The following is an 18,400-nucleotide window of genomic DNA, read 5'->3' as shown; positions in this document are numbered from 1 at the left end:
TCCGATAACGTTGAGCAACTTGAAGCGAGACTGGGAGATTACAATCTTGAGGAGATGGAGAGGAGATCATTACTCCTAGCCGGCCCTCTCCTTGGCGAGCTAGGATTTGGAGTTTCCCGGACGTTTGGGACAGGCATTAATGGTGTGAGACGGAGCTGCACAATAGAGACAGAGAAACTCGGAGAGACGTCTTCGGCGCTCAGCAGGAGTTAAACGGGAACGGCCAAGTTGCATAGGCTCATCTTTAGATGGTGACAGTTGACGAGGAGGAGGAGCAGAAGATTTTGGAGCAGATGATCTTCCACGCTCAGTTGCTCTCTCTCTGAAACGTAAATCAACTTTCGTGCAGAGTGAGATTAGCTCATCTAACTTAGAAGGTAAGTCTCTGGTAGCTAACTCATCTTTAATACGCTCAGATAAGCCATGCCAGAATGCAGCATACAGGGCCTCGTCGTTCCATGCCAGTTCGGATGCCAGGATCTGGAACTGTATCAGATATTGTCCTACAGTACGTGACCCCTGGCGTAAACGGAGAATCTCGGATGAAGCTGAGGTTACCCGGCCTGGCTCGTCGAAGATGCGCCTGAATGTTGACACGAAGGCAGTGTAGGAAGATAGCAGGGTGTCGGACCTCTCCCATAACGGTGATGCCCAATCAAGGGCTGAGCCACTGAGAAGAGAAATAATGTAGGCAATTTTTGTACGGTCACTGGGAAAATTGCCAGGTTGTAGCTCAAACTGAATCTCACACTGGTTGAGAAATCCCCTGCAGAATCTTGGAGATCCGTCAAATTTTGCTGGCGTTGGAAGATGAAGACGTGGAGCAGAAATGGGTAAGGTGGGTGGGGTTATAGCTGGAGTCACTGTGGTTGACGCACCAGACGCGCCTGATCCACGGAGAGTTGTCTGAATCCCATCCAGCCGAGTAGAGAGATCCTGGAGACAGCGGATGATGTGGCCCTGTGCAGCCTCCTGATGTTCTAGTCGGGCTGCCAGTTCTTGCATCGGCCTGGCCGCTTGATCCTGGTCTCCGGCTGGATTCATTAGGTCAGTGCTTACTGTCACAACTGAGGGCCTGAGCTGACGGGAGGCAGCCTCAGTTGTAGGGGCTGAGATGTACCGGAACCTGGGAGGTTGTATCAGACCCCTGGACATGTAAGTAACATGAATAATAACTGCCCGAAGGCGTGACCACGACAACTTGGATAAAAGTCAATGATGTTTATTATGACAACTCCGCAACACAGCAGCAGTAAAAGAAAACGTAAAAGTCAGCAAAGAATAAATACAGTTCCTGGGTACTACAGGATGGCAGGAGCCACAGGGCACTGGTAGTGTGAGATAGTTCTTATGATCTTCTAGATGGAAAGTCCAACCCAGGCCCGACTGTAGCAATGGAGATAACCCAGGATTGTGCCAGCTGGTGTTCCAGGAAAAGCTGGGTTGCTGAAGATAAAACAGCTGCTGTGGATACTGGCTGGAACCAGACTGTTGTTAGCACGGAGTGGATACTGGCTGGAACCAGTTAAATAATAAATGAACTTGGGAGCGATGAAATATGAACTGAAATGTAGAACTTGAGAGCGGAGAAATAATAATACCGGTGGAGAGTGGTAAAGTGTAGAAAGGACACCGGCCCTTTAAGGAAGCTGTACTCTGCTGGAAGCTGAGCTGGAAGCAGGTAATGTTGTAGCTGGAAACAGATGAATCCACAATGGATTGGAGAGTCAGGCTACACCGCAGGTGGAATGCTGGTGCGGGTCTCTATGGTGGAAGTCTTGAGACAGGAGCTTGAACCTGGAAGACAATCACAGGAGAGAGACAAACAGGAACTAGGTTTGACAACCAAAGCACTGACGCCTTCCTTGCTCAGGCACAGTGTATTTATACCTGCAGCAAGGAAGGGATTGGCTAGGCAATTATGCAGATTAACAATACTGACAACAGATTGGAGGAAATGATCAGCTGACAGAATCCAAGATGGCTGCGCCCATGCAGACACTTGGAGGGAAGTTTGGTTTGTAATCCATGTGATAATGAAAACAGTAATGGCGGCGCCGGCCACTGGAGACAGGAGACGCCAGGCTGACAAGTGCACATCCAACCACGCGGACACAGCGGAGGCCGCGGCTGACGTAATCGCCACTCTGACACTCTGCATGCAGAAGTTCAGGGACGGCGGCGGAGGCCGCGGGAGACGCCATGCCAGGTGTAATATGGCGTTTACTGTGACAGCGTCCCAGAGTGACAGGAGAGGATACAGGAATGTACACATCAGGATAACAGATGGGATCCGGTCCTGGAGCGCTGAGCCAGCCTTAGGAGGCATCTGATGGGTAAGAAATGGCGTCCAGATACCCGGATCGTGACACTCGGGAGTACGGCACAAATTTGTGCTGCTGCTACGGCTGTATCGGTAGGCTTTTTGGTGCCAGAGATTAACTTAGCCTGGCATTTCCTTGTTTTTCTTTTGCAGTCTGTCTTGTATTAGTTTGTTGCTTTATTTTTCCCTTAACTTGGGAGCTGCAGTCGCTCATCACCATCCGTAGAGATTTTGCCCTGTTTTCCCTTGAACCGACAAAACTCATTGGTTATTGGCTATGGGTCTCTGGGCAGGTTTTTTTATTTTTTTTTATTTATTTGTTATCTTGGCCCAAGTTACCTCTTCCCTATCCCTTTTTACTGTGTGCATAGACCCCCTCCCCACCCGTGTTAGATTGTTACTTGCCTGTTTATTTTGTTGTTGCAGGCTGCAGATTCGATGTTTACCTTATTTGGGTGATTGGTCACCACACTGCTATGTGTACTGGGCATCTCAGCCCCCTATGGCCCTGCCTGCTGTGATTAGTTTTTTTCGGTGGTTGGGTTGTATGGGTATGTGGTGGTGGGATGCTCTCGTTCCTTACCTTTTGCCTCCTATGGTGAGTTATAGTGGTTCACCTGGGGGAGGTGTAACAACCTCTGGATCATCTAATTTATCTCTTAACCTTAGATTTTACATTGTGCAGGATTTTGAGTATATGGGTTAATTGTGTCCTCAATGTTCCTTTCACTGGCCCTGTATCATACCCTTTCATTCCTGGTGTAAACATCAGGTTGACCAGGTCATTGAGCTGTCATAGGAAGGTGAATGCTCTGGTAGCTCAAAGTCTTGGCCTTCTGAGGTTTGGTAGAGTCTCACCCTACACTTTGTTTCTAGAATTTCCACCATTATCGGGCAAATGGGGTACACATTACAAAGGGCAATTTGCTGTTTTTAGAAAATTGTTTTAGCATTTTAGGGGATTTAGTTTAGTTTTGTATGGTGACAGCTTGGCTCTCTACTAGGAGCTTTGCATGGCTAGGAAATTATGGCAGTCCATTGGCCATCCTGCTGCATGATTTAGCTTCGCTCCCCTTCAGTACACAAGGTAGGCCGATTTTACCCTACTGGGGACATCGGCACCGTCTTTCTAGTGGGCCTGGGAGTGTATTAGCACGGAAACCTATTTACTTGTCCTTGTGAAAGAGAAGTAGGCCCTTGCAAGCTGTGATCACATCTCAAATTGCATAAGACTAGCAGTGTATTGCATGGGAACCATTGATTTACTGGCTATCCTTTCCTTCCCATCCCACCATACTGACCCATTTTGAATGCCACATGTGGTTGGCGGTGTTGAGATTTTAGATAAGTTTACATTATGTTATGTAGTTTTAACTGTACTATCAAGCTTCAGGGTGACATCTGCAGCTAGGGCGTTTATATCGCTTTGGTCATGTTTGAATGTGGCAAGTGATTATAATGGATAAGGGACATTTCCGGTGCATTATACACTAAAAAACTCCTGCCATGGAAGTTTTGAGCTTGTGCTGGAGCCTCTGTCCATAGAGCATGGACAGAACCACTAAATATATGGCACTGGTGGGTTCCCATGGTAAGGACCCTTGCTAGTTTGCTGCATTACTGCTTAGTATGATGTCGGTTCCAATAAATTTCTTTGCTCTTAGCTTATACTGTACAGCATAGTACAACTCGCATTGACAGAAAGCATGGTAGCTTTCAGACACAAGAAGCCATGCCTGGAAAAGTTCATCTAAGATATATCATACTCACTGGTGAAATGTTTTCCCCGGAAGATCTTGGAAGTGACTTCTAGGTGGTTGGTGGAAAGTACGCGGTGTTGCGATTTGCATAATTTCAACCCTGCCTGCCACTGTACAACACTTTGATTTGTAGCATTATGCAACAGATGTGGGTCCATAATTTTACAATTCAACACATATTGGGGGTAATTCGGACCTGATCGCTAGGCTGCATTTTCTCACAGACTGCGATCAGGTCTGAACTGCGCATGCGTATGCACCGCAATGCACAGGCACGATGGACTGCAGCCACCGGGATTGGTGCATAGCGACAGGAGAGTGCGAAAAAAGTGAACGCATAGGCAATCGCAAGGTGAATGACAGGAAGAGGCTGTTTGTGGGTGGCAACTGACCATTTTTTAGGGAGTGTCTGGAAAAGTGCAGGCGTGTTCAAGCACTGGAAGGGAGGGTGTCTGATGTCAATTCCAGTCACAGACAGGCTGAAGTGATCGCAGCGGCTAAGTAAGTCCTGGGCTGCACAGAGACTGCACAAAATCAGTTTGTGCAGCTTTGCTGCACATGCATTCGCACACTTGCACAGATAAAATACACTCCTCCAGTAGGCGGCAACTATCTGATTGCAGGGCTGCAAAAATTGCTGCCCAGCGATCAGGTCTGAATTAGGTCCATTGTGTCATCAAGCCTCTGGATGAAGTGGTCAGGATCTGGGAGTCTCTCTACTTTCCCAGGAGTCCAGTTGAGGTTCTCAAAACGTAGGAGTCTCCGGACATTCCAGGAGAACAGACAAGTATGAGATATAGATTTACCACATCTTACCAAAACTTCAGTGTTTGTTCTAATGTTTATTTTAATAGCTTTGAACCCTTGCCTGTCCTCTTATTACTATTTTGACAGTTATTTTCTTTTTTTCACCAACGCATAATTATTGCCTTTATAAAAAATCTGTAAGTCTGGTTGGCCACATACTGTAGCATGCTAAATGTGCTACCTCGCCAGTTTCAGCCACATCTATTATTTGGTAGACTTTTCTTGAGGTGCATAGGGCCACCGCAATTCAAACTATTTCACGATTTTTACAGCACCGGGGGCCACAGCAGTGCACAGGATCCGATGCCCGGCAGCCCTACAGGAACAGCGATCACCGGCTCCCTGGACTGGTAAGTATATTTACCGTGTGTGTGTGGGGGGGGGGGGTCCGCAGCACGGTGGGTCGAACCAATGGCGGTGGTAGTGGCGCATGCACAGCAGGACATCGGGGTATTTTTCCCAAAAAATACCCCAATACTGTTGCGGATCGTCATCGCAGGGGACCCTGCAATGACAATCCACAAGAGTATCGGGGTATTTCGGGGTTTGCAATAATTGATACATCCGTGCCCTGTCCCTGCCTGTGATAAATGATGCATCCATATGAAGTAATCAATTATCGCAGTGCGGATTGGGTCGATTTTATCACATGCCATCTTCATCCTTGGATGTGGATGGTGATAAATCAGCCCCTAAGGGAGGCACATATTACTGTGATTAGACTAAATGGGACATGTCCTTACAGTGTACCATAAACTTGCATATTTTTAACTGTAATCTATTCCCAGTTAAATTATATCGATATAAACCTATTACCATTTATTATCAATATTATTTATATAAACAATGCAAGTGCACCAATGCTTCCTAGTTATGGAGATATATTTTCACCAACTTAAGTAACCAAACATAATGTAAGTAAAACTACTGTTTGGACTGTGTGGTTATCTTGGTTTGTACACATTGTGTGGGCAACTGGTCTTGAGTACACAAACACCAGTAATGTACCTGAGTACCTGAGATGCCATGTCATGTCCTTTGTTGGATGGCCACACCATTCAACTGGATCTGGATGACTACACCCACCAAGAAGCAGCTGGCCACGCTCTTTTAGCTGGCCCCTGCCACTGCCTTGGGATCCGGTCTGAAGATCGACAGTATCTAGGTCGACAATGTTTAGGTCGACCACTATAGGTCGACAGTCACTAGGTCGACATGGATGGAAGGTCGACAGGGTTTCTAGGTCGACATGTGCTAGGTCGACAGGTCTAAAGGTCGACATGAGTTTTTCACTTTTTTGGGGGGGGGATTGTTTCATACTTAACGATCCACGTGGACTACGATTGGAACGGTAAAGTGTGCCGAGCGAAGCGAAGGCACCATGCCCGAAGCATGGCGAGCGAAGCGAGCAATGCGAGGGGACGCGGTGCACTAATTTGGGATCCCGGTCACTCTACGAAGAAAACGACAAAAAAAAAAGCCTCATGTCGACCTTTAGACCTGTCGACCTAGCACATGTCGACCTTCCATCCATGTCGACCTAGTTACTGTCGACCTATAGTGTTCGACCTAAACATTGTCGACCTAGACACTGTCGATTTGATGAACCACACCCCACTGCCTTACCCTACTGGGCCGAACACGCTCCAGTCGTACACTGGCTGTGCATCCCCAAACATTAAAATCCATTTTGTCAGTAATGTATCTTTCAATATCAGAAGGGTTAATGATCCTCATGGTTCTTAGAACTTATCATGAGACTACTAAGCTTGGTGTTTCATTACACAAGCTGTCATAGTGAGATGCACCTGTGAGAGCAGAGTTATTAATTGCAGGCATAGCAACGAGTCCCCATCTACCAGAGATTAGAGGGCTACACTGGCTTTTCCAGTATAAGAGCATGAGCAAAACATATACTCCAGCTAATTCCCAGAATTATTCCAGATGGCTGATCCTGATGCAAGCAGCGAGAGCAGAAGAAGGAAAAAGGCTCAGCTTTGTATATCTGGAATTCAGACCATTCAGCTCACTTGCTTTGTATCCTGTAGAATTATACTGAATCACTTGTGCAGTTTACAGAAATTGGACAATAAATAACCAATGATCCTCCAGCAACTACGATAATATCTTATAATGGACATAATTGTGGCTTATGGTTATGCCATCCCTGTATATAGATTTACAGACTTTCTTTTAGGGTTGTATTTGAATAGCACTGCTCACATTAAGCACCATGAAAGATTGAAAGATATTAACTTTCATAAAAATAAAACACTGGTAGCCATGGATATAAAAAACATGGCTTATTAACAATTACTATTCATACTCCCTACTCATCTGCACAATAAGTGATCAGTATAACATGTCAAAATTCATAAATAAGTATTACAGATTTTACTATACGTTCATTAATGCTATCATAGTTTCCAGGGAAGCCAATGAGGGTTATTAGGAGATAACAAAGTATCTAGGTCTCCCTGAGGGCTCAGGCTTTATAGAAAATGTAACCAAGATCACCAAGATGGCAGGTGCAATGCCATTCGGCAAGTGGTGCTGGTTTGCGCAAAAACCACTGGATGTTCTTTGCTGTGCACTCAATTGTCACCCCCCACCCACACACACAGTATTTGCATTCACCAGATCTCTCAGCAATCCTGTCAATTTCTAGATGGTTTCATTACTGACAAACTTTTTGCTCAACCTAGACCAGGGGCGGATCTAGACTTCTCCTATAGGGGGGGCGGTTTTAAAATTAATCTGGACTCCTCCCCCTTCCAGTCCGCTAGGCCGTAGTGATATACAATACATACACTACTAACACGCACACACACACACAGACACTAGTGATACACCCTACATACACTACTAACACACACACACTAGTGATACACCACACACACACACACACACACACACACTAGTGATACACTACTATAACACACACACACTATTGATACACCATACATACACTACTAACACACAGACACTAGTGATACACCATACATACACTACTAACACACACACACATACACACACACACACACACACACTAGTGATACATGGCATATACAACCCCTAGTAACACTCCATGCACATAGACACTAGTGATGTACCATACGGTACATACACAGACACAATAGGATAGAGTAGAGTCCCGTCCACCCAGTGCTCCTCCATCTGCCGGGAAAGGCCGCCTGTCTCTGCTGCCCTGTCTCTCCGCAGGACAGAACTCTGGCCGCTCTCTCCACACCAGCCAATCGCCTCCCCCCTCCTCTCCCCGCCCCTCACCCGTTGTGCATCCTTGCGGTTCCTGATCTGCCAGACATGGCGGCGGCAGCTCCTCCGCAGCTGAAGGAGCGAACTAGGCTGCGGTGCGGGGAGTTGTGCTGCTGCTGCCACTGGTAGCTGGGGCACACTGGGTGGTCCAGCCCAGCGCCGTGTCAGTTGCCCTGTCAATGCGGCCAGATCCCGGCCGTCACACTCAACTTCCCCCATCTCTGCTGCCCGCAGGAACAAGTGGGCGGGTCTAGGTCGCTGAGTTACGGGGGGCGATCGCCCTCATCGCCCCCTGCTGGATCCGCCACTGACCTAGACCAGTGATGGCTATCCTTGACACTCCAGCTGTTGTTGAACTACACATCCCAGCATGCCCTGCATCAGTTTTAGCAAGGCCAAATAGCAAAACTGCAGCAGGGCATGCCGGGATGTGTAGTTCAACAACAGCTGGAGTGTCAAGGTTAGCCATCACTGACCTAGACCATGACCACTCCTGTCCTTTACGCTTAACATCAAGCTTTTCATAATTACCACACAACCTCAGTTCATCAAGATTGTATGTACTATAAACAAAAAACACAAGCAAAGACTAGACATTTATTTGACCCACACAATGGGGCTGATTCATGGCTGGTCGCATCAGCAGGCCATAGCACAGTTTGCAAGCATCGGCAGTGCACCTGTGTGACCTTACACATTGCGGCCGCATCCCAGAAGGATGTGGTCAGTGCCGCACCCAGGCGGGGTTTCCGAGCACTCAGAAACCCCCCTCCACTAGAATTTTTTTTTTTTTTTGGGTGTGGCTGCATGAGTATTATTAATGGCTGTCTAGCGTCCTCTGCAGCCTGCTGTCTTCCTGGTGGCACTTGTAAGTGCAGTAAAAGTTTACTTTATTTGAATTCTAGTACATATATATCCATGTGCATACATATATACACATGTATATACATACATACATATAAACACACACACACATATGATATATACATGTGTATATATACGTGTAATGTATGTATGTGTGTGTGTGTATATATATATATATGTATGCATGTTTAATATGCTATGTTTGTGTGTGTGTGTGTGTGTGTGTATATATATATACACACACATATACACGGTATATATATGTGTAGATATGTAATATATATATACATATACACGGTGTATATATATGTGTAGATATGTTATATATATATATATATATATATATGTGTACAATAAAGGTGTATAATGAGCGCTTAATACCTAAAATGTTTACAATAAATACATAAAAAATATATAAAATTCGTGCATAACCATTCACGTCAATTCCAAACAGCACTCCCACGTGTAGGGGCTGCAGTGTAGACTCTCTTATTGACTCATATTTCGCTGAGTCACAAATACAAATGTTCAATAGGAATAAAGTCTCTGCGCCTTCAGTGCTTTGGTGTGGAAACTTCCATCTGTGTATAACCCCAAAAAATATGTATATGCGTACCGGAAGTATGATCAAGTTGTGCCTGTAGTGGTATCTTTAATTGGTCATCTTCCCTTGTCCTCTTACTCCTTGTATAAACGCCCTCAGCGAGGTGTTAAACCACAATTTACATAGGCAGAGAGGGAAGATGTGTCAGCAAAAATGCTCTTACTATTATAAAGTGACTTGTGCCATAATTGTGCCAATATATAAAATATTTTTTATATAAAGTGCTCTGTGCCTATAGTGTTTCTATAAACCACTATATTTCTTGTGATTTCTAATATAAATAATCAGAATCACACCCCAGTGGCTAAAAGAATAATAAAATAATAAAAGGAAGGTAATAACTCACTCCTTTTAAGGATGCTGCTCCTATGAGGTGATCCTTGACCTAGTCTGGTACCTCTATACAGAAAGTTTTTTTCTCATGGAAAAAAACAAAGAAGAAAAAAAGGGAGCTAATAGTGTGATATAGTTTTTCACAATTTTAATCACACACATACATAAGCAATGGAATCGTACAATTTAAAAATCAATAATAGGCTTATCTGTTGTACAGGTAGTTGGAGAGGTAGTGGAAGCTGGCCCAACGCGTTGGGCCAGCTTCCACTACCTCTCCAACTACCTGTACAACAGATAAGCCTATTATTGATTTTTAAATTGTACGATTCCATTGCTTATGTATGTGTGTGATTAAAATTGTGAAAAACTATATCACACTATTAGCTCCCTTTTTTTCTTCTTTGTTTTTTTCCATGAGAAAAAAAACTTTCTGTATAGAGGTACCAGACTAGGTCAAGGATCACCTCATAGGAGCAGCATCCTTAAAAGGAGTGAGTTATTACCTTCCTTTTATTATTTTATTATTCTTTTAGCCACTGGGGTGTGATTCTGATTATTTATATTAGAAATCACAAGAAATATAGTGGTTTATAGAAACACTATAGGCACAGAGCACTTTATATAAAAAATATTTTATATATTGGCACAATTATGGCACAAGTCACTTTATAATAGTAAGAGCATTTTTGCTGACACATCTTCCCTCTCTGCCTATGTAAATTGTGGTTTAACACCTCGCTGAGGGCGTTTATACAAGGAGTAAGAGGACAAGGGAAGATGACCAATTAAAGATACCACCACAGGCACAACTTGATCATACTTCCGGTACGCATATACATATTTTTTGGGGTTATACACAGATGGAAGTTTCCACACCAAAGCACTGAAGGCGCAGAGACTTTATTCCTATTGAACATATATATATATATATATATATATATATACATATATATATATATATATACATACCCTTGAAGTAGCCGGCACTCGCAAGGCCTCCGTGGGCTTTCTGGCTCAGGTGCCATCCTATGAGGTTTCCACCTCCATCACGATCCCATGTAAAGAAGGCGGCACTCAGAGACTTGAAGGTGCAAAAGAATATTTAGTAAACAAGCTGCAGAGTTACATCAACGTTTCCGGGCGCGCAGCCCCTTCATCATCCTGATGAAGGGGCTGCGCACCCCGAAACGTTGATGTAACTCTGCAGCTTGTTTACTAAATATTCCCACACAGACACACTAGTTTTACGGACCCAGCATATACTGGGTCACCTCAGTCCCCACCCCCGTGATTGGCTCCACCCAGTTCTGGAAACCCCCCCATGCAAATCCTGCGTTTGCCACTGGTGGCCGCGATGTGATTGACAGCGGCGGGCATTCACGGGACGGCGTTGCAGCATTGGGGGGGGGGGGGGGGTCCGGGAGCATTTTCGAGGCTGCTGCGTGACGTCACATGCAGCTGCTTCAATTTAAAAATTGGTGGCGGACTGCCTTGCAGCGCAGCCTTAATTCGATGCATCCGCAATGTAACTGCAGACGCATTGGGAGGCGGCCCCCAGCATGTGAGATGGACCCAGCGATCTGCGTCCATCTCTGAATGATGTCCAATATCTTTAGTTATCCATTTTGGAGGATTGTCACAATATCCCACAACTAATGTGATGTCTTGGCTTTTAATGTACATTTCTGTTTGATCTCTGATTAGAACATGGGCTCTGACTGCAGTACCGATCTGGACTATGTGACTGTCTCCATAGGCAGTCTCTAGGTGTGCTCACACACACTTGTTGTTCCTATTTTTGGTAAATCCCTAGAGCCCCACACTAAATTACCGGCTCATCAGCACAGTCTTCGTGCTCACAAGACAGGGGCGTGCGTACCGCTAAAGGATACTAGCGACGGGGGCGTGCCACGAGTCATGAGGGCGTGGACTCGTGGTACGCCCCCATTTCCATGGAAATGGGCGGGGTCGTGACGCGAGTCAGGGAGTGTGGACTCACGGCACGCCTCCATTTCCATGGAGTTGGGCAGGGGGCGGGGGATCTTCCACAACAGAGAGCGGGAGGCTGCACTGCGCACGGCCTTCCTGACACTCTGGATGACAGGATTGGCCCTCCTGGCATTTGCCAGAAGTGCCAGATGTGCAGCCCGGCCCAGGTCTTTGCTGATACTACCACCAGGGCCGTCTTAACAGCAGTGTAGGCCCCTGGGCACAGCAATGCACTGGGCCCCCTACCCATCCTCCAGCGGTAGGCGCGGGGGGTGCTATCATCGGGCGGTAGGGGGTGTACTATCTTCCGCTCAGCATGTAGGACCTGGAGCAGTAATTTCTGCTAATTACTCCTTTTAGTGTTCACTCTAGGAGTGAAAAGGGGCAGGGCGCCGGACTCCGGGGGCACATGTGCGCACGCGCGGCGAAGCCACGCGCGCATCCGAAATGGGGGCGCGGCCATGCAAATTAGGGGGCGTGGCCACGTCGCTGTCATTCTAGGGGGCGGTGCGGCCCACAGACGCTACTATAGAGAGCGTCTGTGGCCGGCGACGTCACTGTTGGGGGCGTGCCCAGCACCTCCGTCGGTGCTGGGCTTCCCCCAGCCCTCTCCCAATGCGTGAATGGATGCCGCGCGCATGCGCACGGCATCTATACACGCCGGGAGGGCAGGGAGCGGGCGGCTGTTCTAGCAGGGCGCCGCAAAAGGGGCAGGGCGGGTTTTGCCTGTTAAAAAACGGGCAGAGTGCTAAAACAGCCTAGAGTGAACACTACCTTTACTGCACAGATGGTGGAAGATGGGGTGGGAGAGAGAACACTAAAATATAGAAGAGCCATTGGGCTGAAGGAATGGGCCCTGGTACATGACTTCCAGAGTAGTGGTGGTGGGGGGGGGGTGGGGGGGGGAAGGGTAATACGCAGGGGAGGGGTGGATAGTGGAGTGGGCTTAATATTCATAATTTTCCGTTGGGAGGGCAGCTTGCTTGACTGCAGATATCTCCAGTTCCTGGAAAAAGATTTCTTAGCTTTGAATGTGATAAAAAAAACTAGAGAGTGCCACCTTTCAGGAGGTACTGGGGACTTGGGGATCAGAATTAAGGATCCAGAGCAATCCACCGGTGAAAATATAAAACTGCAAACCAGGCGTGTGGAGCTGGAGCAGGGACCAGCTGCTTGAAGGCTTATATCTCTGGTTCTGGGCATAGTAGAGTCAAGCTGCCAGTGTCCACTGAAAGGGGAGGGTGCCATATTTTGGAGAGTCCCCTCAGAAAAGCTATAAGTCAGACAGAACCCAAGATATCTGGCTGGGAAGAGCAATTAACAGTCTTGGATGGGGACCACTGTTTTGAAGTCAGATATCTATGGTTCCCCAGGGCCGATTTTCAAAAATCTTGTACCCCTGGAAAGAGGGGACCCTCAGCTACCAGCCCAGGGCCCTTAGACTCCTGGGGCCCTTGGGCAAGAGCCCATTGAGCCCATATGAAAAGACGGCCCTGACTACCACACATCCCCCTCCACAGCTCAAAATCCCTGGGTAGAGCGACTTGGGTCGAGGCATTTTCATGGCGAAGTCCCTCTGCAGTTTCCACATCAGGGCCTTTCATCACATTCACGAACACCATCTCATCTTCCTGCGTCTTTTTTCCCAACTTTATGGTACTTTATAGGTTTCTGTGAACCACCAAGTCGCTTGATGTTTTTTTTTAAACATTGCAGCAATTTTCTCTACTTTAACACGTTCCAGATTAAGGGTTCTATTTACTAAGCCTTGGATGGAGGTAAAGTGGACGTCTATAAAGTACCAGCCAATCAGCTCCTAACTGTCATGTTTCAGGCGGTGGGGTAAATGTATTATAGCGGAGCAGGAAGCAGGAAGGGACATCGACAAGATGTACTAACATCTTGTCTGTTGAAGCAAGGGAGCGAAAGCTTTCCCCTCCGGCGATGCCCCCCCTGATCACACATCTCATCAGCTCAGTGATGATGTGCTGTGTCTCCTTCCCGGCCAGCTCCAGTGCGCATGCGTGGGATCTTACTACTCACACGAGATCCCACGCATGCGTACTCTGGACCCGGCACCCACCACAGACAGTGACAGCTCTGTCCCTGCTGTGGTCTATGGGCATCGCCACCTGCAGTTGTCGAAATGGACAGCTGCGATGTCGGAACGGTCAGCTATGCTGACCATTCATACATTGCCCATGCATATCGGCCTGCTATCTATTAGATAGCAGCGCCGATTTTAGCGCCGCTGTCACTGTTCCCGCACCGCCAATTTCTTACATGGGGGAGAAGCGGTATCAGCGCACATAACATGTGCTGATACAGCTTCTTCCCCATATCGCAGGGTGATACATTTACCTCTGTGTTTGAAAAATCACAGGTCGGAGCTGACTGGTTGGTATTAAGGGGCAGATGTATTAAGCCTTAATATTTAATACATCTGCCCCAATATCTCTGTCCACTTTATCTGCATCCAAGCAGAGGCGTATCTAGCACGGGGTGAGCAGGGCACGTGCCCTGGGCGCCATGGCAGCCCCAACAGAGGGGGCGCCACCGGCACCTGCACGGCCCGCTCGCCCCATGCGTCAGGGATTCCGCCGGCACTACCCGCGGCGCTTTCCCTGTCTCCCTGGCTGCTGTGCCTGTCACACTGGACAGGCAGCGGCAGCCATGAGCCTCCCCCTACTCCCCCCCCCCCCCCCCCTGCAAAGTGTACATTGCGCGTGAGCGATCGCGACCTCGGAACAGTGCAGGTGAGTGGGGTAAGGTTTATACATTCCTGTTGGGAGAGGAGAGGGGAGGGGAAGGGGGTGCGGGACAGTGCGTGCGTGTTAATTGTGTGTGTGTGTGGGACAGTGTGTGTGTGTTAACTGTGTGTGTGTGGGACAGTGTGCGTGTGTGTTAATTGTGTGTGGGACAGTGTGCGTGTGTGTTAATTGTGTGTGTGTGTGTGTGTGTGTGTGTGTGTGTGTGTGTGGGACAGTGTGAGTGTGTGTTAATTGTGTGTCTGTGGGACAGTTTGAGTGTGTGTTAATTGTGTGTGTGGGGGACAGTGTGCATGTGTGTTAATTGTATGCGTGTGTGGCAGGGACGTGCAGTCAGGGGAGGCAGTGTCTCCCCTGTGATTATTAAAATAATATAAAGAAGATACTTATATGACACATATTCTGTGTCATAAGTATGTTCTTTATTTCATTCTAATAATTTTTCTACCTTAAATGTGTATGGGAGGCACTGATAGCAGTGCCTCCCATACAGAATGGAAACGGGACAGAGCGAGGGGGGGGGCAAGCACTGGGCTGTAAAAGCCCATTAAAACAGATGGGGAAAGCGGCACTGAAACAAGTGCCTCACTGACAGGGAAACCACCCCAATGTCAGCGAGGCACCTGTGATTGGACATCGGATCCAGTGCTGGATCCGCTTGTCCAATCACCAACACGCTGCGCTGGAGGCGGCGGGTCCCCCGGTGGTGAGTGGCGTCTGCAGTGTGCCCCCCGTCCTCCGCCGCCACTGACAGGAGCGGCGTTGTGTGGCTCTCCCCTGTGCGGCCCTCCCCTTCCTCCGCCGGCTCCGTCCTCCCGCTGACAGGAGTGGCGGTGTGCGGCTCTCCCCCTCCTCCGCCGGCTCCGTCCTCCCGGCGTAGCCCTACAGTGTGTGCGGCTCTCCCCAGCAGCTGCAGGTTAGTCTCTCTCTCCTCCCCCCCCCCCTCTCTCTCTCTCTTCTCCTGTGGATTGAAGTTTGTAAGTATAATTTTCCTTTTTTACAGGTGCCCCTATTGGATTCTACCGGACAAGTGGACATGATCGGCGTGGGATGTAGGTAAGTAATCTGTCTCTCATTTTTACAGGTACCCCTATTGGATTCTACTGGACAAGTGGACGTGACCGGCGTGGGATACAGGTAAGTATGTGTGAGTGTGTGTGTTTTAATAAATTTTTACTGTCATGGTGTGTGAGTTGTGTTTTTATTTGGGTATTTTTCTGTTGTAGAACTACAGGTACCAGCGGGCCCATTATTTCCCCACATGCTGGTACTTGAGGTTCTCCAAGTACCAGCAAGCGGGGGAGGCTTGCTGGGCCTTGTAGTTCCACAGCAAAAAACAATATTCTTTTTTTTACACACATGGCTATCAGCCTCCCATCCACCGCCCACAGATGGGGGGGGACAGCCTCGGGCTTCACCCCTGGCCCTTGGGTGCCTGGAGGGGGGGTGACCCCTTGATTTATGGTTTCCCCACTCCTCCAGGGAACCCCGGCCAGTGGTGACTAGTTGGGGGGGGGGGTAATGCCACAGCCGTAGGGACCTACATAAATGTGTCCCCCGGCTGTGGCATTATGTCCCTGGCTAGTGGAGCCCGGTGCTGGTTTTAAAAATACGGGTGACCCCTACATCTTTTGTCCCCCGTATTTTTGGAACCAGGACCAAACTAAGAGCCCGGTGCTGGTTGTCTAAATACGGGGAACCCCTGTCCAATTTTTCCCCAGTATTTAAACAACCAGGACCGGCTCAAAGAGCCTGAGGCTGGTTATACTTAGGAGGAGGGACCTCACGCATTTTTTTTCCTTCATTTTTTAACCCATTCAGACCCTTCTCCATTAAGTTAACGGAAGCCCTGGACAACAACATTGCATTCATGTCCTCCTCCCACTCCCTTCCCAGTCCCAAACACTAATTATTATTTTTTTCTATAAAAATGTACAATATATCACAAGTATGATGAGCAGGCAGGCAGCGGGCATTGGCGGCATCGGACTGAGATGCAAATTAGTGGCAGAGGGCTGGGTCAGTTGATGGTGGGCGAGTTTGTAAGCCATTGGTGGTGGCAGCGGGCATCGGCTCGGAGGCAGTGGCGGGCATTGGCTCGGTGGCAGTAGGGGTCATCGGCAGGATTCGGCGGACATTATGGCTATAGTGCCTCACCATCCACTGACCTCATCGCACGCCACTGGTGTGTGGGACAGTGTGCATGTGTGTTAATTGTGTGTGTGGGACAGTGTGAGTGTGTGTTAATTGTGTGTGTGTGGGACAGTGTGAGTGTGTGTAAATTTTTGCAGTCCAGTGTGTGTGGGGGAGGGGAAAGTATGAGAGTGTGTGTGTAGTTTGAGTGGGTGTGTGTAGGGTTTTGGGATGGCCAGTCTGTGTGTGTATAATCAGTGTGTGTGTGTAAGGGGGTGGGGCAGTCTGTGTGTGTGGGCGGAATGTACTAATGGCCATTTACCGAAGAGGGATATGTATTAAACCACGGGCACTGAGATGCCCTTCTCACTCACCATCCAGCTGGGTGGGCGAGCCAGGCGGGTGGAAAGCCAGCAGCAGGGGCAGCATGCCGGATATCAGCAGCCAAGGGTGCGGGCTGTAAGGCACGTGCGGAGCGGTGCGGAGCCCAAAGCCGGAGATCAGCAGCATGTTGACCGGCAACAAGCAGCTTCTGCTTCTGCGTTCAACATGCTGCCGATCTCCGGCTTTGGTCTATGCAGGGTTCGGGGGATGGGTGTCCTCTGCCGGTGTATTGTAGCTCCGGGGGTGTGGGCTCCGAAGGCTTTCAGCACTGTTGAATATCAGGCTGCCTCAAGTATGTACAGCCCGCACCCTCGGCTGCTGATATCCGGCATGCTGCTGCTGCTGGCTGTCCCCCCGCCCGGCTCGGTCACACAGCTGTATGGTGAGAAGAGCATCTCAGTTCCCGAGGTTTAACACATATGCCTCAGTAAATGGCCTCTGCGGTAAACGATACTAATGCTTACCGTGGCAGTAACAGCGGGGAGGACGGCGTACATCAGGATCCTGCAGCAGGAGAGAAGAACCCCTTCGGAGCGCAGCAGACCACACTGAAAAGGGTGCATCCCCAGTGTGGTGCTCTGCATCCCGGGTGGTGCTGAAGATGTGGAGTGTCGGAGGTGGCAGAAGCACCGCAGCTTGGGGTGAGAAACCGCTGCAGCCCTTCCGCTGCTAAACTCTGCAATTAGTCTATTAAGGGGGTAGGCTCCCCTCACCACAGTACCCCACAGGATTAGTTAATTAAGGGTGTAGGCACCCCTCACCACAGTGCCCCACATGCCTTGTTAATTAAGGGGGTAGGATCCCCTCACTCTATAATGTGAATTTTGGCTTATACCATGTGCTGTAATGTGAATTTCGGATCATACCGTGTGCGATAATGTGAATTTCGGCTCATACCGTGTGCTGTAATGTGAATTTCGGCTCATACCGTGTGGGGTAATGTGAATTTCGGCTCATACCATGTGGGGTAATGTGAATTTTGGCTCATACCGTGTTCTATAATGTGAATTTTGGCTCATACTGTGTGCTATAATGTGAATTTTGGCTCATACCGTGTGCTATAATGTGAATTTCGGCTCATACCATGTGGGGTAATGTGAATTTCAGCTCATACTGGGGCAGATGTATTAACCTGGAGAAGGCATAAGGAAGTGAT

General features: G+C 48.2%; 1 long non-coding RNA gene across 1 annotated transcript in view; it reads left to right on the top strand.

Annotated features, from left to right (window-relative positions):
- Nucleotides 1-18,400, top strand: part of LOC135057873 (uncharacterized) — a 185,152-nt gene that overhangs the window by 90,657 nt on the left and 76,095 nt on the right. Inside the window, exon 3 of the long non-coding RNA XR_010244431.1 lies at nt 5,163-5,240. This is a non-coding gene — a long non-coding RNA (uncharacterized LOC135057873). The remainder of the gene's footprint in view (nt 1-5,162; nt 5,241-18,400) is intronic.

Source organism: Pseudophryne corroboree, chromosome 3 (genome assembly GCF_028390025.1).
Source record: "Pseudophryne corroboree isolate aPseCor3 chromosome 3, aPseCor3.hap2, whole genome shotgun sequence".
NCBI classification, from domain to species: Eukaryota; Metazoa; Chordata; class Amphibia; order Anura; family Myobatrachidae; genus Pseudophryne; species Pseudophryne corroboree.
The sequence above is the reverse complement of the archived record's forward strand: the minus strand, read 5'-3'. Positions and strand labels throughout refer to the sequence as shown.